At 36.7% G+C, this 20,933-nt stretch overlaps 1 pseudogene; it reads right to left on the reverse strand.

The window, feature by feature from the left end:
• Positions 1-19,583, reverse strand: part of LOC124244606 (paraplegin-like) — a 196,378-nt pseudogene extending 176,795 nt beyond the window's left edge.
• Between the last annotated feature and the right edge of the window lie 1,350 nt (positions 19,584-20,933).

Raw genomic sequence — 20,933 nt, forward strand, 5'->3', positions numbered from 1 at the left:
TTTTCTCTTTTGGAAACTTATTGAGAATGTTGACCTTCTGGATTTGACCTTCTCTGGTTCCTAACATTTTTGTCTTATTATTTTTTGCTCTATGTCCTCTGAAATTCCCTGGATGTCATCTTTCAGATCCTCAGCAGTTGCTATTCAATTATTCAGTATTTTATTGGATTTTTTTCACATTGCTAATTTCTAGGAGTATGCTTCTTTACATCGAGAATTTGTCTTCTTTTGTAGAAGTAATATCTTAAATTTGAAGATACTAATTAGATTACTTTAAAATACTTACCACAACTAGTTTACTTCCTAGATGCTGAGGATAGATAATGGCAAAATTCATGCAGCTAAGACCTGTTTTTAAAGAGGAAATTCTATTTTAATCACCCCCTGTTTACCCCATTGGTGAGGGAAAGCTTCTTACCCTAGGGTTATAGGGTTATAGAAATGGGTGACACATAACACTTGATACTGGACAGATCTACAGCAATTTTTAGTCAAGTATACTAACAGACAGGGAGAGGAGGACACAGTGCACCATGCAAGGACACATAAGAGCTGCACCTGGGAACAGAGTGAACAACCAGGGGCTTTGGGAGGAGTCTTTGTAGTAACAAGAGGACAAGGTGGACCCTGGTACCCACAGAAGGATGTGATTGACTTGTTTGAATAATTCCACTGGTTAGCAGGAAACTGAAACATACTACTCAGGTATAAGCAGGAAGTGGTCTGGTTCCCTCAACAAGGAGGGTTCTTTGACTAGAGGACCTTATCTGTGGGAGCAGGGGAGGAAGGGGAACTGTGGTTAGGTCATTCCAGATCCTCCCCATTCTCAAGATGTCAAAGAAGCACATAACATTGAACTTTAATGTTAGTATTTACACCGCAAATTCAATATTATAACATATTAAACATGATGAAAATTCATAAAGAAAAAGACAACAAAGCTTTGCCTGATATTGTTGGAAAAAAATTTAAAAAGGGAGAGCAAGAAGAGTCACTTATATGTCTTACAATTTTATTTGTCAGTTATACCTCAATAAAGCTGAACGAAAAATATAAATAAAATAAAAGAAAAAGAAAACTCTTTAAGGCCTAAGTTGATTCATTTTAGTGTCTAAAATAAAGGCACTGTAAAGGTGAACAAGCTTATTTGATTTGAAAATAACAACTAGAAAACCTATTAAAATATTGTTGACATGTATCTATTGTGTCTGTAAAATAATATGGGAATTGTAGACTTAAAATCTTTTTAATTAACTTTAGTGTGTCAAAGTGCTTGGAAATATGTATCAATAGAATTAGATGGAGACAGACGGATAAATAACGTGATATTTTCTGTGTGTCTTACTGGTAAGGATGCCTGTAATTAATTTTTAAAGATTTGCAGAATGTTTTGTACAGAATTTAACCAATGCGGGTCACACACACACACACATGCATGTTTACTGAGCACTTTCATGCAATCATTCAGTAAATATTTATTGAACAATGTGCACTGCACTGAGCCAGTCCTCGAGAGGAACATAGACACACTCAATGTGTTCATGACACAAGTGAGGGGACAGACATGTAAAGGCAGAAACTTAATAGAACCTTTTGATGAGATTGAACATGAGGCAAGTATTGTGGGTGCAACGTGTTAAAGATGAAAACAATCACACTTAAAATTGGTAATATGTATACAGGGAAATATTAGATTGATATTAAAAAACAGTAGCCCAAAAGCTATTCAAAGGCTTCTAGAAATAGTGTTTAATATCATTAGTAATGTTTCATACTATACTTTGGTATGTAATTTTATAATTATTAAAACTATATAGGAAATATATCAATTCATTTTCAGAAACTTATTTGGCATAATTCAATTAAGCATATTTTACTAATATTTTACTAAATAGCATCTAAATATACAAAGACATGTAGTGTAGCTTTGTGAAGATTATTGTACATTTTGTTTTTCTTTTGTATAAATAAGCTTCTTTTGTATGTTTTGCTTAGGAATTATTTTCTCACATTTAAACTATTATTAATATTTTTTCTTGCCATTACATATATGTCTTTCTCACTCTTTGTAATTGCTGCATAGTATTTTGTAGTTTGATGTATTATAATTTACTCCTTTCAAATTTAGTGGTCATTTACATTATTTTCATATACTTATATTTAAAAGCAAAGTTAAATAAAAGCTTTTATCTGACTATTTGTGCCTACCTACAGATACTCTGGAATAGGTCACAAAATGTGGAATTTTCAGTTTAAGTGTAATTTTTTTTTAAATGACTTTTCTTTTCCTTAAATTTTAAATTTTCATTGGGATTTACCTTAGTCCTTCTCATTTTAGCTGTTCTTCTTTGTGAGTGTTTGTGACATTGTTTGTCCTTTAATATTAATGAGTAAAGAGTTAATTTAATTAATTTATATGGTAGCATATGTCCTTTAAAATGTACATTTTGAAGTTACTTGGCCCAAACAAATTATTCCCTGAAATAGAAGGCTGGCTGCACAAAGATACAAATGAATGAAGTTTATAAAATGTCAGGCTCTTGTTAAAATAGTTGACTGTATGGGCTAGAATTTACCTTAATTGCAGGCTTGAAATCAGACCCCAGCTGCTTACAGATCTCTGTTCCATTCAAATCCACCATCCCCCATGGATAAGACATAGGACAAGACGTGATGCAGCTTCAAGACAAACGTTTGGAGGTTGATGGGTAAAGAAAGAGGAGTCAATAATGCTTCAATTTTATAATTTTCCATGGTGCTCAAAACAGGCTCCCCGCTGGGACATTTTCTGATTCAGTCCTTTAGGTAAATCCCAAGGTTCTTTCACTCAGCGGGAATACTGTATTTCTTACCATCTTATGGACTCAGTTTTCTGAGAGCTGCCTTGTTTTGTTCATTACCACTGAGAAAGGCCACGATGGTGTGGTAATAAACAGAGGAAAGCATTTGCCAAGTCTAAGTGGACTCAGATTTATTTCTTGAGCTTCCGAAACTTGGTCAGTGAACCAAATAAAATGATCTGTGATTTGTCTTCGGGCAGCACAGTTGTACCAACAAATATGAAACAAAGTTTACCGAAAAGAGAAAATTCTTCTGAATAGATACTTTGCAATGATTCTCAATCTTGACTGTACCTTGAAATCATCTGCAAAACTATTTCAAAATATTGATTTCCAGGCTTCACTCCGACCACTTGATTCACAATCCTTAGTAGTAGATCGAAGTGTCAGCCTACTTCATGGTCATCCCAATGATTCTCGTGCACAGCTGGCTTGGAAATCACTATTAGTTTGTGGATGAAGAACAAGCTGCTTATCTTGGGCGACTTCTAAAAACTATACCAAGTAATTACAACTTTTCTCCATGTGAACATTTTACTATCTTTCCCTTGAGAAAAGTGTTGCCTTTATTAGATTTGGGGTGTGTGTTTGTGCATGTGCGTGCATGTGTGTATATGTGCTCTTTCTCCATGCTTATTGTGGAGGATTAAAATAATAACAGTTTTTGAAATTTTCTCATGCATTAAGATCCTGAGCCCATACTAAGATAATCAACTTATTTGAAGATAAGTTTTCCAGTTCTGTCCTGGGAAAAAATTACTTAGGGATAGATGTTTCTTCAAGATCTTTCCATTTGTAGAGGGTTAAGGTAAGGGCAGACTAGCTTAGTTCATCTCAATAATAATACAGTAACTCTATATAATTAATTAAAATTGCTCTATAATTAATTACTATAATTAATGTCATATAGTTCACTTTTCTGTAACTCCGAGAAACCACTCTGCATCTGCATATTCATGGATGTGGCTTCCTATTCTTGGGCTTATCTCTTTATTATCTAACACTAACCAACTTATATTTTTTAGTAACTCACCAAAATTTCTGAATTGGAGATGACACTGCGTCTTATACTATTTTGTCATTACTTTTAACAATGTATGTATTTACATATATACATTGTACATACTCTTATCAATGTATGTGTTTCTAAATTTCTATTGTAATTTCAATAATTAGATTCAATTCAGAAATGCATATATTTGGATCCACTATCTTGAAAGGAAAAAAAATCTTGTTTAGTTTTAATTGATTTTAACATGTTTATCTTTTTATCAATATATGTTAATACAGTTGAAATGGTATGTGGTTTTACCTCGAATACAAAACCAAGTCAGAAATAGTTATAGGGGGAAAATATGGTACTTATCAATAACCGAAGTCAAGTATAAGGTGTTAAAAGCATCTGTAAAAGGGCCCACAGCAAATGTCATACTTTATGCAGAATCATTGAAAACATTCCCCTTACGTTAGAGAACAAGATAAGGGTGCCCACTATTCCCACCTCTTTTCAGTTCTATTGAGGGGGTCCTATTCATTTCATTAAGACAAGGAAAATAAATGATTTTAATTCTATAATTTTAATATACCATTCCAAAGAATACAGAAATATTGTTGTTTAGAGAGTGACACATATAAATTCAGAATACATTTATAAAAACTCTAAACGTTTGCATTTCTATACTTCAACAACAGCTAGAAAAGAAAAACATGAAACACACTTAAAATAGCTTTGACAGTATAAAGTGCCCAGGAATAAATCTAAATAAAAGATTAATAGAGTATTTATGGAAATAATTACAAAATTCTGTTTAAAAATATGAACAAAGACTTAAATAAATGGAGATAGATCAGAAATCATAGATGTCAGTCTTTGAATATATCCGTACATAACATTAACAGGCAGCCCCTATAAAAATTCCAATGGTTTTGAAAGACTTAATAAACAGACTAGATTTATATCGAGGAGCAAAGGTCCATTGCTGAAGAAGTATAAGGGTGTCTAAAAATATATCAAGATTAATAATTTAGGTAAAGTAATTAAAATATGGTATTGAAACAGGGATTGAAAAACTGAACAACAATACAGAATCAAGAGGCCAGGGAGAGACTGAAACGTATATTTAAATTTGGTTAGGGTCTATTTCAGTTATTTATTACTGCATTAGAATCTACTCCAATATTTAGTGGTTTTAACCAATATCCTCTTTATTTGCTTATAAATCTCTAGGTTGATCTCATTCTTCTGGTTCACACAGTATGGAGGGAGGTTTAGGAATGGAAGAAAATCCAAATTATCCTCAATCACAGGGCTTGGAGTTGGTACTGTGTGATGGTGATATCTCGGGTGAGAGCCTCAGGCAGTCAGCAGAGAGCCTGGTTTACCTTCCTATGGGCCCCTTCACATAGCTACCTGGGTTTCCTTACAGTATGGTGGGGGAGGGATTCCAAGAAGGGGTATTCTCAAACGAAGATGGAAACTCCAGATCTCTTAAGGTCCAACTTCAGAATTAAACAGTGTGACATCCCACCCATTGTGTTGTTAGAACAGCTCACAAGACCAGCTAGGATTCAAGGGGGAGGAAAATATACTTTCCTTGTTGGGGAGTGACAAAGTCACACTGCAGAAGAGCATGTGGAATGGAAGATACTTACTGCTGCAGTCAATTTGCCAGCACTCTCTACCTCCATGTCATACTGGCTGCTGTGCATCTCTGGGGGAACAATGGACTTTTCAGTAAATTGTGCTGGGACAATTGATAATTCCTTAGGAGGTGACAGAGTATAAAACTTCAGAGCTTTGGTTTTAAAGCCATAATGAAACACTATAATGGCAGTGAAACACAAAACACAGTGGAAGATGTTTGCAACTCAAATGACCTGATGAAAGACAAGCAACCTGAACAACAGCAAGATTAGTATAAATCATTAAAAGAATGCAAAAACTGGACAAAATAAGTTAATAAAAATCTCACAAAAACGATGAACAAATGACCAATAATATATAAAAGGATAGTCAACCTCACCAGTAATCATGGGAATGCAAATCAGAACTACAATGATATTCATCTTCACACTCATGGGATTGAAAGAGATATCATAAATTACTATATATTTACCAAGATAGATACACACACACGCATATATATAGATAGATATATACACCAAGGTACATTTACAAGGGGGGCTCACTCCAAGTCCATTATTTCTTGTTTTCTTTTTTTCCAATGAAAGGATTTTATTATATTATTAGGCACCATTTGGTTCTACCAAGTGGTTTGAACAAAGAATATAAAAGACATATTCTAGATTTGATCTTTATTTCAAGGCTGAATTCTAATGGCATTTATAGTTCAAAGGCTTTCTGACTTGTAACTTTCTTAGTTGCTTATTCCAAACATACACATCCTTGAATCGCTGGACCTTCTTTATTCTCTTTTATTTCTTCATTCAAACCAGCAAGTTCTTTGCTGCATTCATTCCTTTCTGGTAAAATTTTGTCAAATATAGCCAACTGAAATCAATGCAGACACCACCACTAACATTCCGTTTTCCAAACTCTCCTGCTAATGCTAGATATTCATATGTATATCATCTGTCTTCTAAATTATTTTCATCACATATTTTACCACTGTGTTATATGGATTTCATCTTTCCAGCTTCCAAAAATTCTTCCCTCTTTGCCCATTTATATAATTTTATGCACACATACACCCATACACATGCAGACACACACACACACACGATGTGTGGTAAACATACATAAGTTACAAAAATTATAAAGAAAAACAGGAGGATAATTAATAAAAAATCAAGAGAGTGATTATTTCTGTGGGGAGAGGAAAAGTGGTGTTAATAAGAAAAGCACACTGTTTCTAAGACATGTGATAAATTTTTCATCACCTGGTTGCTAAGTACATGCACTTACAATCTTATACTGTTCTTTAAATTTAGCAGATACACTTTAGAACAGTTTTTGGATATATGCTATAACTTTTTGGCAGTTAAAAAATACTAGGTTTTGGGAGAGGTCACCAAGAAGACATGACCACTGGTTGACCCACAAGCTAGACCCAGGCAATTAGAGGCTCCTCACCCCCTCCCTGTTCTTGGAATGTACCTTTCACTTGCCTTTCCCACTCCCAGAAGCTGCCCAAAGATACAGCCCTGAGATAGAAATGTGGTGTTGAGACTATCTGGATGGTATACACGAGTGAACCCAATTGAAGGTTCTACATAAATTTTTAAGATTTGAGCGGCAGGTGGGGAAAAATACTCATTTTGCGGCCACCCAAGACGAGCCTCATAAGTAAGTTCCCTCGCTCATTAAAACTGCCACGGAGCAATCGGGAGTGGTCTGCCTCAGTCTTGTCTCTCCCTGCCCTCCACATAGGTAGCTGGTTTCAGGTTTCACCTGAGAAGCTCCCAGCTAGTTTGTGAACCAACACTAGGTGCCCCAATTAGAGAGAGCAGGCCATTGATATTGCTTAGAAACACTGACTTGAAGAAAGATTGTCGAAGTCTGGATATGTCATTTATAAGGTAACTGTTTGCCAAAGATTCCTACTGGAGAAGAATAGAAAGTTAAATACTTGTTTGCAGAATACCAAAGCAATTTAAAGAATCGTTGGAGAAATTCGGAAAGCTAGTGAACATTGGGATCTGAATGTGAATTTACAGATAAATCAGGAAATAGACAACTCATTTTGGTAGGGATATGAAGTCACTTCAGAATTCTAGCTTTTATTTTTGTCAACGTTAATACTAGTGACTGATGACATTGAGGGTTGAGTGCAATATAATAAAATAATAAGAATATTTTATATGATTCTAGTATAATAAAAAATATATTTAACCTTTGTCCCCAGTTCCTGGCTCAAAGTTCCTAAAACCTTGGAATTTTCTGAGTGATAGGAGTGTCTTTTGTTAACTCCTAAGGAGCCCCTTTTTAAGGATCCCATTTTTGAGCACACCCATGTTTATGTCAGTAAGGTGACTTAGGATGGCGCCCCTAGAGAGCCTTAGAATGGGGCTGGTCACCAAAAGGGCCAAATGATTAAAGAGTTGGAACTTTCAGCCTCACTCCCCAACCCCTAGGAAAGGGGGCAGGGGCTACAGATTAAGCTGTGTAAAAACTCTTGAACAAGCGTTTATGAGCTTCTAGGTTGGTGAATGCATAAATGCACTGGGAGAGTGAAGCATCCTAGTCCCCTAGGGACAGAAGCTCCTACTCATGGGACCATCCGAATCTTGCCCTATGTCCCTCTTCATCTGGCTGTTCCCATGTATCCCTTATCATATACTTTATTATAAACTGATAAACATAAGGAAATGTTTCTCTGAGTTCCGTGAGCCACTCTAGCAAATTATTCGAACCTAAGGAGGCAGTAGTGGGAACCTCCAATTTATACCCAGTTTGTCAGAAGCACAGGTAACAACCTGGACTTGTGGTTGGTGTCTGAAGTGGGGGTAATCTTGTGAAACTAAGCCTTAACCTGGGGGATCTGATGCTATCTCCAGGTAGATGGTGTCAGAATCGAGTTAAATTTGTAGGACATGGTGAGCCAGTGTCCACTGTGAATTGGAGAATTCCTAGTGTTGTAACGTTGGAATTCCATTGTACTTAACATTGCACCTAGCTTATAATGTGCGCACATATTGTGTATATATAGTCATGTGCCACATAGCAATGTTTCAGTCAACAATAGACTGCATATTTGACAGTAGATCCATAAGGTTAATATCATATAGCATAGGTGTGTAGAAAGCTATACCATCTTGGTTTGTGTAAGTACACTCTGTGATATTCATACAATGACAAAACTGCCTAATGACTCATTTGTCAGAACGTGTCCCTGTCATTAAGTGACGCACGGCTGTACTCAGATGCACACACATAGACATGTTCCTTTGTATACGGAGCAACTTCAGAAAGCAATCATGGAAATTTTACATGTGTTACTGTATTTTTGTTTTTCAGGGCATCAAATTCTCATCAGACATATAATACACACACGGATGAAAGAGAAGAACTTAGATTTTTAATTATTATTTATTAATTTTATTTTCATAAATGATAGAGTTCTCATAAATAGTGTAAGTCTTTACTGATATGAAATAATTCGATTGGCCATAAAAATAAACCTGTAATATTTGAGCAAACCAAATGAAAGTGCTGGTGTGAGTGCATGCTTCTTGAACAAGCACTGTAACTATCCCATAACAGAGAATGAGGAAAGCTGGGAATATAAATATAATGCTAAAAATATTTCAAGAGCAGGTAAGTCAGAAACTTTAAATCTATAATTCATCTCATGAAAAAATAATTCCTCTCAGAACTAAGAGCAAAAATTTGTTCTTTCAAAATCAGTTCCTGTATTCAAAGTACAACAATAACCGTACTAAGTGGTGTCAAATATATAATGTTTCTTTTATTTCCTTTACATTGCAATTTTTGAAGATTTGGAAAGATGACTTGTTTTGATAAATAAAATAAACAAAGAGACATACAGACATTCAGGCATCACAAGAAAGATAATCAGTTCTCCTTTCTCTGTTGTGGTCTTACTCATACAAGGCAATTTACATTCTTTTGATTGGTGCGGATCCATACCAGTAAAGTCGTCAGCAGTAGAGCAGCACTAAAATGAAAAGGATAGACAAGAACAAATATTGGTGAGGATGTGGGACAACTGGAACTGCCAAATATAGCCCCTGTACAAGTAGGAATTGGAACAACTACTTTGAAAAACTGTTGGCATTATCTATTTAAAGTTGAACATACGCATTTTCGAGGTATACTTAGAAACGTACTCTTCAAGGGGTATAGTCAACATAAATGCACACATGTGCACACTCATTCACACACACATACACATACTTTGATGTTTATAGCAGCATTAATCATTATAGTCTCAAACTGGAAACAATGCAAATATCTATTATTAAGTGAGTGGGTAAATTAATAATGCCACACTCATAAAATGGAATGATACATTGGATGAAATAAATCACCCGTAGCTTGACGAAAAAGCATAGGTGATTTAGCAAAACAAGATTGAGGAAAAGAATAGAAGCCTGGCAAAGAAAACGCATGGCATGTTATTGCATTTACTAGAAGTTCAGAAGAAACAAAAAGCCATTCTGAGTTGTTAGCAGTCAGAATCGTAGTCAACAGAATGGGGAGGGTAGGATTGGAAGCTGAACAGGTGAGCTTCTGTTTCTCGATTTAGATGTTAACGACACGGTGAATCACTTTGTGATATTTCATGAAACTGAACCTTATGATGAGTGCACCTTTTTACATGTGCGTTATTCTTCCATAAAAAGTTGTTTTGTTGTTTTTAGTGTCAGCACTAGAGAAATGAGCACTAGCATAATTTCCTGATCATTGGGATTAATACCTTAACTTTCTAACTCTTTCTCTCATATAACTTATTTATGTCATTGGATATCCAGAAGGGCTTTTAAATTGTTTCCTTAAAATCCTGTAAGCAGAATATATGTAAGTATCGAGGAACAGGATGATATGTGGGACTGGTCTTCAAAATTAAACAGACGTTAATTTAAATATTTTATAACTTATATCAGCTGTGTTACCTTTGGTGGAAGTGATATATTCAGTAAAATATTAATGAATTAATTAATTCAACCACTTCCATATAAGCAATTGCTTTAGACAAAAATAAAGTAAAAATGAATAAAGCACAGACTATCTTTTCAAGAAACTCATGAAACTCACCATTTGAAAGGGAAATCGGCTGGGAAGATACTTCCAAATCTTTCTACTATATTCTATTCTTTGTTTAGAAAATATCTTTTCCCATGACTAAAATTTAAACTGTCCTCTACCTAACATGACCCAGTAGTTAAAATTTCACCTACAAATGTACTCACTCTGTCCGCAGTGGAAGATAACATACTGCCACACATGTATTGCATCCCACTTGTGAAATATTCTCTCTACTCGCTGTTTTTCCTCCTTTGGTCCTCAAGGCAGACCAAGTGCTTCTTCTCCTTATCCTGCAGGTTTTAAGCCAAATTAGAAAAATAACCATTCCCAATGAAACAGTTGTACAATTTTGGACAAACAAACACAATATGATTATATGGTTATGAAAAGTTGTCAGGAAAAGAATTTCTGGAATCAGATCACCATCTTTTAATTTCCAATAGTACCATTTATTAGTGGTATAACTGTGTGCATGTCATTTCACACCTCCACTCCTTGTCTCCTCATTTGTAAGAGAGAGTCCATAAGAGTTAACTTTTTCTCCATGTGCTTACAGTGTAGCCACAACTGTTGAAAGAACTGTATATGAATTAACTCATTTAATCTTTATAAATACTTCACATGGGAGATGCTATTCATATCCTTATTTTAAAGCTGAAGAATAGGAATCACAGAAAGGCAAGGTGACTTTCTCAAAGTCATAGAACTGAAAACTGGTAGGGCCAGGAAGAGATCTCTGGGGCAGCAACTTGCCTGAGCATCAGTTCAGAGAACTGCCTGCATCCTGCAGGGGAGAATGTCCTTGTTTAGCAAATCTGACCACTTAGTGGGTTGTTTCTAAGGAGGGCTCACCTGGTCTCTGGTGCTTCAGCAGTCCTTTGAGGGCAGCGCTGGAGAGGGAGTGTGCACTTATGAATGTCCACTTAATTAAATTGTCTTCAGAATTTTTGGTTACTTAAGGATTTGAGATGCTCTGCTTCATTTGGTTCAAATAAAGCACGTGCCTGTGTGTGGTAAACCTAAGTTTGTGTGTGTGTTTATATCGTGTTGTTTCAGCTTAATTTCCCCTCTTGGACATTCATTCCATGGACTCTATATCAATTTCAGTTTTGGATTTTACTTTTCCTGGTCAGATTTGCCCATGAATCACTCTTCAGCTCTCTTGCTTTGCAAGTAACCTTTCTAGGATAACCAAAATGGAAAGCTCCATTGCTTAGCAACCGTGTGGGCCTCATTCAGGCCTCTCCCAGCCTGAGGGCACTGGCGGTACACCGTGTTCCTTGGGAGCGAGACTGCAGGGACCTTTTCTTCCAAAATATGTTTTAGCTTATCTCCCCATGTCCCCTGTCACGTAGCGACAGTAATTAGGCTTTGCCAAAAGATATATCTACAGGAAACTTCCACACAAGATGCACATTAGAAAAATCCTTGTAGCTGTGTTTCTACAGTACCCTAAGATTCTCTTTTATGTCCATATTTAAATCTGTCAGGATGATCATACTTGCCAATCAGGAGACTTTATAAATATAGGCCAAACAATAAGACATCTTGTACTTTAGAATGGGAAATGACTGATTTCTGGCAAAGCATCACCTCCAGCCACAATATCTTATTTCCAGTAGAGTATGAAGTCCACATTTTCATGTCTGTTTTAAGGTTGGCAACCGGAGACTAAAATTTTCCTCTTTTCTTGTGGATTAAGCTAAAATTGTATTTACTTCCCCTAAAGCCTGGACCTCACGTGACACAAGGTCTAGGCTCCTAAAAATCTCAGGGGATGGGTTAATTAGTTAATTTGTACTTTATTACTTGGTTGTGATAGGTTTATGCTTTAATCTGGGAAAACCTCACTCTGCTCTGTGTAGTCTCACTTCCAAGTGTTCCATGCTTGCAACCCAATTCTTTCTCTCACAGTGATTGTTACCTGCGAAGGACAAAGACCACTAAAACCAGCTGAAATATGAATGGGAATCACAGGTTTACCTCTCAGCAGCCAAGAAATATATATCTCCCAGCCCTACTAAATGACCTGATCCAAGATTGGTAGGCTCTGTCTCACTCTTACATCTGCATCATCTATGTCAGAAAAACAAATTCTTGGAAGATGCCTCATTTGCAAGGACTAGGTCAGCTCTTCATTCCTTATCGAGTCATCTGTGGCTAAAGGTCAGAGCCATTTATACTTAGATGCCATGACCATCCCTTTAGCAGAGACCTAGATGATGGAGAGTTCTCAGAGAAAGTAGCAGGAGTTGGAGAGGTGTCCTCAAATTTCAGCAGACATTCAGTGTAGGTGTGAGAGAGAATGTGGCAAGAATGTGCGGAAAGCATATAAAGCATTATTATTACAACCAAACTGACAATATACCAAATTTAAATTTACGAAAGTCGACAAAATCAATAAGAGAGAATAGGAAGAGTGGCAGAGGGTCAGTATAATCCAGTGGTTAAGGATATAAATAGAGTGGAGTTATCAGATAGCAGATTTGGGTTGGAATCTCAATTCATCCGATCACTAGCTGTTTGACTCCAGGTAAATTGTTTAACTTCTCTGAGCCTCAGTTTCCTCTTTTATAGACTATAGACACAATTTTTAGAATAAAAACACATTTCCTTAGCATAATTTTGTTAGATTAAATTACAGCAATGTACATAGCCTGTAACAAGGTGTCCAGTCCATAACAATTGCTCAGAAAAGGTTAACTAAATAAATACAAAAGAATGCTTATAAGATGACTTACAAAATGAACATGGTAGAGGTAATCAGGACTAATAAGCGGTAGAGATACTGAAGAAGATTGAGTGAAAAAACACCATTTTTACTTAGGAATTAGAGCTCCCATTATCAGAAAGTTTATTGATTATGGTGGCTGCTGAAAGCAGTAGGAAGGAGGATGCAAATGGACAACATGACAGTCATACTGGGTCATATTGCTTATGATTAGGGAGCGAGTAGGATGCAAAAAAGGGAAATCTATGTATGTAGACAGTATATCACTGCTACCTGTGAGATTAAGGAAGTGACATGTATGGTGTTTGGCCTAAAAAGGAAACTCTGTTGTAAAACTTGTAGTATTTTTCACCTATTCTCCCAACTTTTTAGATAGAGATTTAAGGCATAGAAAACTATAAGCAGGGGCTCCTGAATAATAAGAACCCTGACAACAACCTGCCAACTATTGAGGGCAAGATCTGTATATCCTTGCTGCCTAGCATGGTGCCTGATAAATAATTCATGCTTAAAAAGGAAAGACATCTTTCGCTTTCCTTCCTTATATTTATTCAACAAATATTCATTTAGCATTGACTGAGTCTCTGGAGATATGTTAGGTGAAAGATATGAAAAGACAAGTAGGACACAGATTTTCCTTCTACATACGTCACTCTAGTGGCTGCTATGTTTTGAAATACTATTAGCCAGAGCTCACAAGTGCTAAGGGAATAATTAATGTCGCGTAGAACAATTGAGAAATACTCTCTGAGGGAAATGACGTTTGAAAATGCGTCTTAGAAGTTGATTGGAAATTCATAAAAAAGAAAGACAAAGAAGATTATTCCGGTAAGAGAGAACAGCAAAAACAAGTTCGAAGATAACAAAGCAGTTTATTATTCATCTGAACTATGCTCCTATGTGCTTGCTTACCAACCATAAGATATTTTCAGATTTATTTTTGATATCAGGAATGTCCCGACATTTTGGTTATGTTTTACACATTTAGATATTTCAGTAGTGATGGGATGTTGAATCAAGGGCTATAAACTTACCGATACTCTATCTAACTGCAGCCGCTAAGACTTAATGAAAATTAGGCTTTCTGGGAAAATAATTACTGAGGATTGCATAAGATGTATTTGGTGGCTTAGCATACTATATTAAACTACTCATTTTCTGTAATGTGAAATAGAAATTTTAAGACAAATCACTAATGAAAATTAAGAGAATACTAATTTTAACAGATCGTTATGCACAGTCTTTTAGCTCCACACACACGCACACGCACACACACACATGCATACACCATAAACACCAAAGGATTATAGAGAGATATAATCTCCATATACATATAGATTGAAGGGTGAAACACAGGATTTAGAGTTTTTGAGACCATAAATTTTAAATAATCCATTCTTGCCTGATCTTATTAAGGTTCCTATATTATTAAATGTCTAACACTAATAACGACGTGGAAATCTTTACCTGTTTGTGATTTATAAGTGAAAAAAAGTTATCACTAGTGATTTACGGAAACCTACCAACATATTAACCATCTTGTGTAACAAAAACAAAATTGGACTACAAGTAAGGAGACCTGGGATTCACCTAGATTTGAAACTTTATTTCCACCCAATATTATAGCCCATTGTTGCTTGATTTGTGAATAGAGAAGACACTCAAATATATTTGGAGATCAGAGACTTCATTTGAGAATCTAGTGAAAACTGAAAACATTGTTCCTTCCCACGGTCCCAATCTTCTCTTTAAACCATCAGATTCCAGACACATTTTTAGCATTCAGAAAGCAAGGATTACTGAGTCAATAATTTTCAGACCATAGAAAGGCCTGTCCCAAACTGTGATATCACTCAGAATATGTTTTCCTTTTTTTTTTTTACTGTCATTGGTGGATGTTGGGGGGTGGGGGGGTGGAGGGGGCATGGAGCCTGGGGCGTGAACAATGATTCACTAGTCTCCTTGGATATATAGAATTTCACTATTTTTCAGGAAGCAATAGTTTTAAATATATCTTATTGTTTATAGACCTATTTGGCTAAGTTATTTTAGCAAACGTGTAGCAACTTTAGCAACTTTTAGACTGGCAGGTTTTTTTTCTCTTGACACTTTGAATATTTCACTCCACTCTCTTCTTGCTTGTATAGTTTCTGAGGAGAAATCACGTGTAATCCTCATCTTCGTTCCTCTGAAGGTACGGTGTTGTTTTCTTCGGGTTTCTTTCGGGATTTTCCTTTATCTTTGATTTTCTGTAGCTTGAAAATGATATGCCTAGATGCAGTTTTTTTTGGTATTCACCCTGTTGGTGTTCTCTGAGCTTCCTGGATCTGTGGTTTGTTGTCTGACATTAATATGGGGGAAATTCTCAGTTACTATTGTTTTAAATATTTCATCTTTTTTTCTCTCTCTTTCTTCTCTCCCTAGTATTCTCATTACATGTATGTTACACCTTTTGTAGTTGTCTCACAGTTCTTGGATATTCTGCTTTTTTAAGTCTTTATTTACTTTGCTTTCCAGTTTTGGACCAGGTTTGTACTGAGATATCCTCAAGCTCAGAGATTCTCTCCTCAGCAATGTCCAGTCTACTAATAAGCTCATCAAAGGCAATCTGCATTTCTGTTACAGTTTTTTTGGCTCTAATATTTCTTTTTGGTTCTTTCTTAGGATTTCCATCTCTCTGCTTACATTGCTCATCTGTTCTTGCATACTGTATACCTTACTCAGTAGAGCCCCTAGCATATTAATTAGAGTTGTTTTAAATTCTTGGTCTGATAATTCCAACATCTCTGCCATGTCTAGTTCTGATGCGTTGTCTCTTCAATTGCATTTTTTCACCTGCTAGCAGGCTTTGTACTTTTTTCTTTATAGCCAGACATCATGTACTGAGCAAAAGGAAGTGCTGTAAATAGGCCTTTAGTGATGTAGTGGTGAGGCGTGCGGCGAGGGCAAGCGTTCTGCTGTCCTGTGATTAGGTCTCAGTCTTTAAGTAAGCCTGTGCCCCAGGACTGAGAATTTCATAAGTGTTTCCCAGTTTTTTTCCCCCGTTATGTGAAACAGGATGGCTAGAGTGGACTAGTACTTTCCTTGGGTATTTCCCTTCCCCCAGGATGGTTAGGCTCTGATAATACCCTAGCAGGTTAGGCTTTGGTTAACGAGTTTCCCCTGAGGACAGGCCTTTTTAAGAACAGAGCGTTCTGGTACATTTCAAAACAGTTCCTTTTGCCCTCTGCCTGCCAGAAGCATGAGGGGATTTTTCTCTGTTATTTACTATGGAAACCTGGTTGAGCTCCTGGAGGTAAATCTCACAGTATTGTGGTTCCCCCTGGAGTTTTTAACGCTCAGACTTGCCCACACTGAGCCTCCAGGACTTCATCAATTACAGTTCCGGTTTTCCTACCCTGGCACTGGCTCCCGGTGGGGTGTCTGCTCAGGGGTCTGTGTTCTGGGAAGCAACTGCTCCTTGGATTCTCTTGTCAGGCCCTCCAATCTCGAGGGCACCAGCTTGTCCTCTGTCTTTTCCTCCCTTTCAGATTCAACAACAAGTGTTCGTTTATCAGTCTGTTCAACTTTTCTTTACTTGTTAGGTTGGTGTGGTGACTTCTAAGCTCCTTACACGAGGAACTGGAAACTGGACGTCCATTTGTACAACTTTCATGCACTGGAGACTTCTCCATGTGTGAGGGATGAAATAGTGAGTGAATGCAGTTGGGTTAAGATCTTCTGAGACAGAAGGAAGAAGGAAGGATGATGCAGACACAGGTTCTTTTGTGTATACAACAGATACCAGCTTCTCCCCCACACCCTCTGCAAATAATTCTAGATTTTCTTGGAACTATCTCCAAGCACTTGGACATGTCTATGTACATAAAATTGTCCTAGGGCTGGGCTGAGATCAAGATTCTTGTGTCAATGCTGGTCCTTCCTGGATTTGTGACTTTGGTCAGAACTCTTATCCTCTCTGATCCTCACTCTGTTCCTGGGAAAAGCTGGAATTATGATATCCTTTCTCATGGCTGTTTTGAGGATCAAATAAAATGATGAATAAAAGATCTTTGAAATCTGTGAGGATCTAAAGAAAGGCAAGTTATGACTATGCTTTCTAGAAAAATGTTTTGTACATGACATTAACATTTTTAAATGATCATCTGATTAAACAGAATCCTGCATTTAATTCTGTATGTTTCAATATAATGCCCACAGACATGCTTTGATTTACATATTATATGCAGAGTTTTGCAGCTATTTAAATATATCTAATCATAGCTCTAACAAGTGGAACTGACTAAGGGCAGAGATTTTTAAGATTAGCAAGTTTATCCAAAGACAGATCATTAAAAAACCCTGCTCACATGATCACTGACCAGTAATGTTCTGAAATTCTACAGCCAAGTCCTGCTTCTATACTCATCTTCATATTGTGACACTTTGTTTGCCTGAGCTATTCTGCAAAGATCTTTCCTGACAGTCCAACATCAAAGGAAACGATGCTGATTCCTTAAGCAAAAAGGACAGCGCTGTGGCTGCCCGGCCTTTACAAGTGCCAACAGCACTTCTTTTTAAAACACCTGCTCTTACACATCAGCCGCAGCTGGCAAAGGGCACAGACAATGACAGCAATTTTTTTATTATTATTCCTTTCCAGTGTGTGAAAGCAGGGTAATGAATTTTATACAGACAGCATTAATTTATGGCATGCAGACAAGCACTGGCTTCCTTAACCTCCAGACTCATGAATCGTAAATATTACTGTGGAAGGTAAGAGAACAAGCAGCTGCTGTACAAAGTAATTGACAGGCAAAACCAAAGAAAAGACTCAGTTTGGAAGGTATTTGCGATCATGGAGCACTGGACACGAAGCAGAAAATGAGAATGCACGGGAAAAAAGAAAACTAATTATGACAGACTTGCTCATCATTTTATCAGATCCTTCCATCCATTTTTTCCTGTCATGTCTCTAATCTCATTTGATTTATGAGACTCAAATCTGATTTTGAAAAATTCCCCACTCTGTTTATCCAGCAAACCTGGACCAACTAAGGAGATTTTACTCACCACCCCTCTCTAAATGTATACAATTAAAACCCTTCCTTTGGCTCGTGTTTTGAGGTTCTGGTGATCACCTACGAACATCCTGCAATTTTATCCTCAGAAACTTTCAAGTTTTCAATACTGGTCTTAATCAGGGGGCCATGTCTTCTTCCATACACAGTGCTTTATGCAGATAATGTTGTATTTATCTCACAAATTTTCTGAGTTAGAATCATCTCTAAATAAAAATGCTACCCATTTCCCAGGTCTCAAATCTTTTATTGATCTGCTCCTGTCTTTACCATTACACTCTTTGGGGAGCTCTGACCTCCTGCTCACAAATGAAATTAGTTGTTTCTTCATCAAAACTCTGCTTCCTTCCTTGGTTCTTTTTCTGTTCTAATTCTTCTGTCTGTTTTCCTCCTAAGAGAACGTTATGCTTTGTGAATGATTGTCTTTCTTCTATTTCTTCTGTCTTTCTGATTTCAAGACTTTCCAGTCACTTTAAACAACTGCATGTCAGAAAAGTTAAATAGTTCCTTCAATTCCACTGACAGAAACAGGGATTAATTTGTCCTCCTTCAGAAACAGGGAATGTGATATTTATTTCTTTTCTTTTTACTTGAAAGTTGGAGCAGTAATAAAATTCTTATTGTAAAAATTTCAACATTGTCAGTGTTGTCATTACTGCCATTATTGATAAACCTGGATCTGTTGGCCTCTATAAAAATAGATGTCTTTCCTTAATGGCGGCAGAGAAGACATGAGGAAATGCCCCTGTGTCTCTTCTCGGAAGCAACTCTAGTGTCTGGGAAAGTCTGGTTATCTATTTAAAGTGGAACTCATAGAATTTCTGTTTTTCAGAAAGTTTTCTGGGCTGTTTTTCTTGCTGCTTCGAGTTCTTCTTGAGAAGACAGTCACTTCACTGCTACTCTGATTGTTATAGCTTCGTGAAGCCAGCTTCCTTTTGACTTTTCTGTGAAATAGGAAATAAATACATATATTACTTTTAAATATGTCTGTCTGCTTAAGAAGGGCTTAAAGCTTTCTTTTTATATGATAAAGTGCCTGCTTCACCACTACCACCTTCTTGACAAAGTAGTTACTCCAGTTCTTATAGATGTCCCATCTGCTTTCCTCAAACTTATTTATAGAAAACTTAAGAAACAATGTTTTATTTCCTTATGATTGATGTTGCATAAGCCTTCTGGCTAATTCCATACTTCCAGAACAAGGCACAATTAATTTACCTCATGTCGGCTGTTTGGTTCAAACAAATTTAGAATGAACCTTGAGGACGTAAAGATTATAAGGGAAATTTATTGGATATGTTGACTGACAAAATAATGTAAAGAGAAAAATGATGTCAATATCCAAAGCTTCTTCTTGTCTTTCTCTTCCCCCTAACCTCCTTCCAGCAAAGCTCACCCTAGGCAGTTGTCTGCCACAATCTCTTTATCCTGATCACAGGATGTAGACATGGATCCAGTGTTACCCTTGGCAATGATGTGGCTTAGAGAGGTTGCAGTGTTACTCTTTCTTCCTAAACTTTGACCTTGGCTCAGCTGTGCAGATTTCTAAATTTTGTGTCTCAACAAGAGCTAGAGAAGTGTGGCTGGGCTTCTGGTTGTCTTCACAGGGCAGACACAATGGCATCAGTGTCAGCTTTGCTCTTTGCCTAACACTAACATTTGCGAATCAGAGTGAAATTAATTCCCGCTGGTCTTTCTCCTCAGAGCAAACAGGAAACTTACCTCTCTAATTGCCCAATGACAGTGTCTGGGTTTAATTTCTTGCATGCACTTTCACAATCCACTTTTTTCTTTCTCCTTGGATCTATAATGCATTTTTCATCCGGCTATCATTCATGCTACTGGGTGAATTGCAAGCACATTAGTGCAATGAGAAAGGTCCATTTTAATTTGGCACTGACTTGCCTTTTTGTACAGTACCTACCAATAACACAGGCTTCTATGACTGATTTACAAACACCATATAGGTCTTGCTCTTCCCTCTCATTCCTGTGTTTCCTTACGTCTGTAATATATTTCCTCAATTTGTCCTTTCAGTGAACCCTTGTTTCCCTTCAAGATTCAGGTTAGTTATTACTTGTTCTGCAAATCCTTCCCCAAATTCTGTATTACTATCTCAGGTGGAGTTAGGTGATCCTCTGACTCCACTCAAATGTGAACCAGGATACAATTATATTATGACATATATCACTCTATTGTACATGTTTGTCTACTACAGCATTATCCATTTTATTATGAGCAATAAAAACGACTGTCTTTTTTTTTAATCTTTATATCTACAGAGTTATACTTGTGCTTGCAAGACTGGGGCTACTAAGTAAATATTCTTTGAATTCACAGAGGATAGCATATCAATTGCACCAAGAATTTGGTTGTCTTGCATATCAGTCAATTTTGCTGCAGTAACAAAAGAGCATGCAAATCTTAATAGCTTTCAACAGCAGAATTTATTTTTCAGTCGCATAGTATTTTGATGGCTTTAAGTCAGCTTTGGCTGTTGCAGCCCTACTGAGCTCTGTCAGCCTGTGATCACTCTGCTTCATGTGTTATTCTGTTCTAGAGCCAAGGTTAAA

Source organism: Equus quagga, chromosome 9 (assembly GCF_021613505.1).
Source record: "Equus quagga isolate Etosha38 chromosome 9, UCLA_HA_Equagga_1.0, whole genome shotgun sequence".
In the NCBI taxonomy this organism is placed as follows: Eukaryota; Metazoa; Chordata; class Mammalia; order Perissodactyla; family Equidae; genus Equus; species Equus quagga.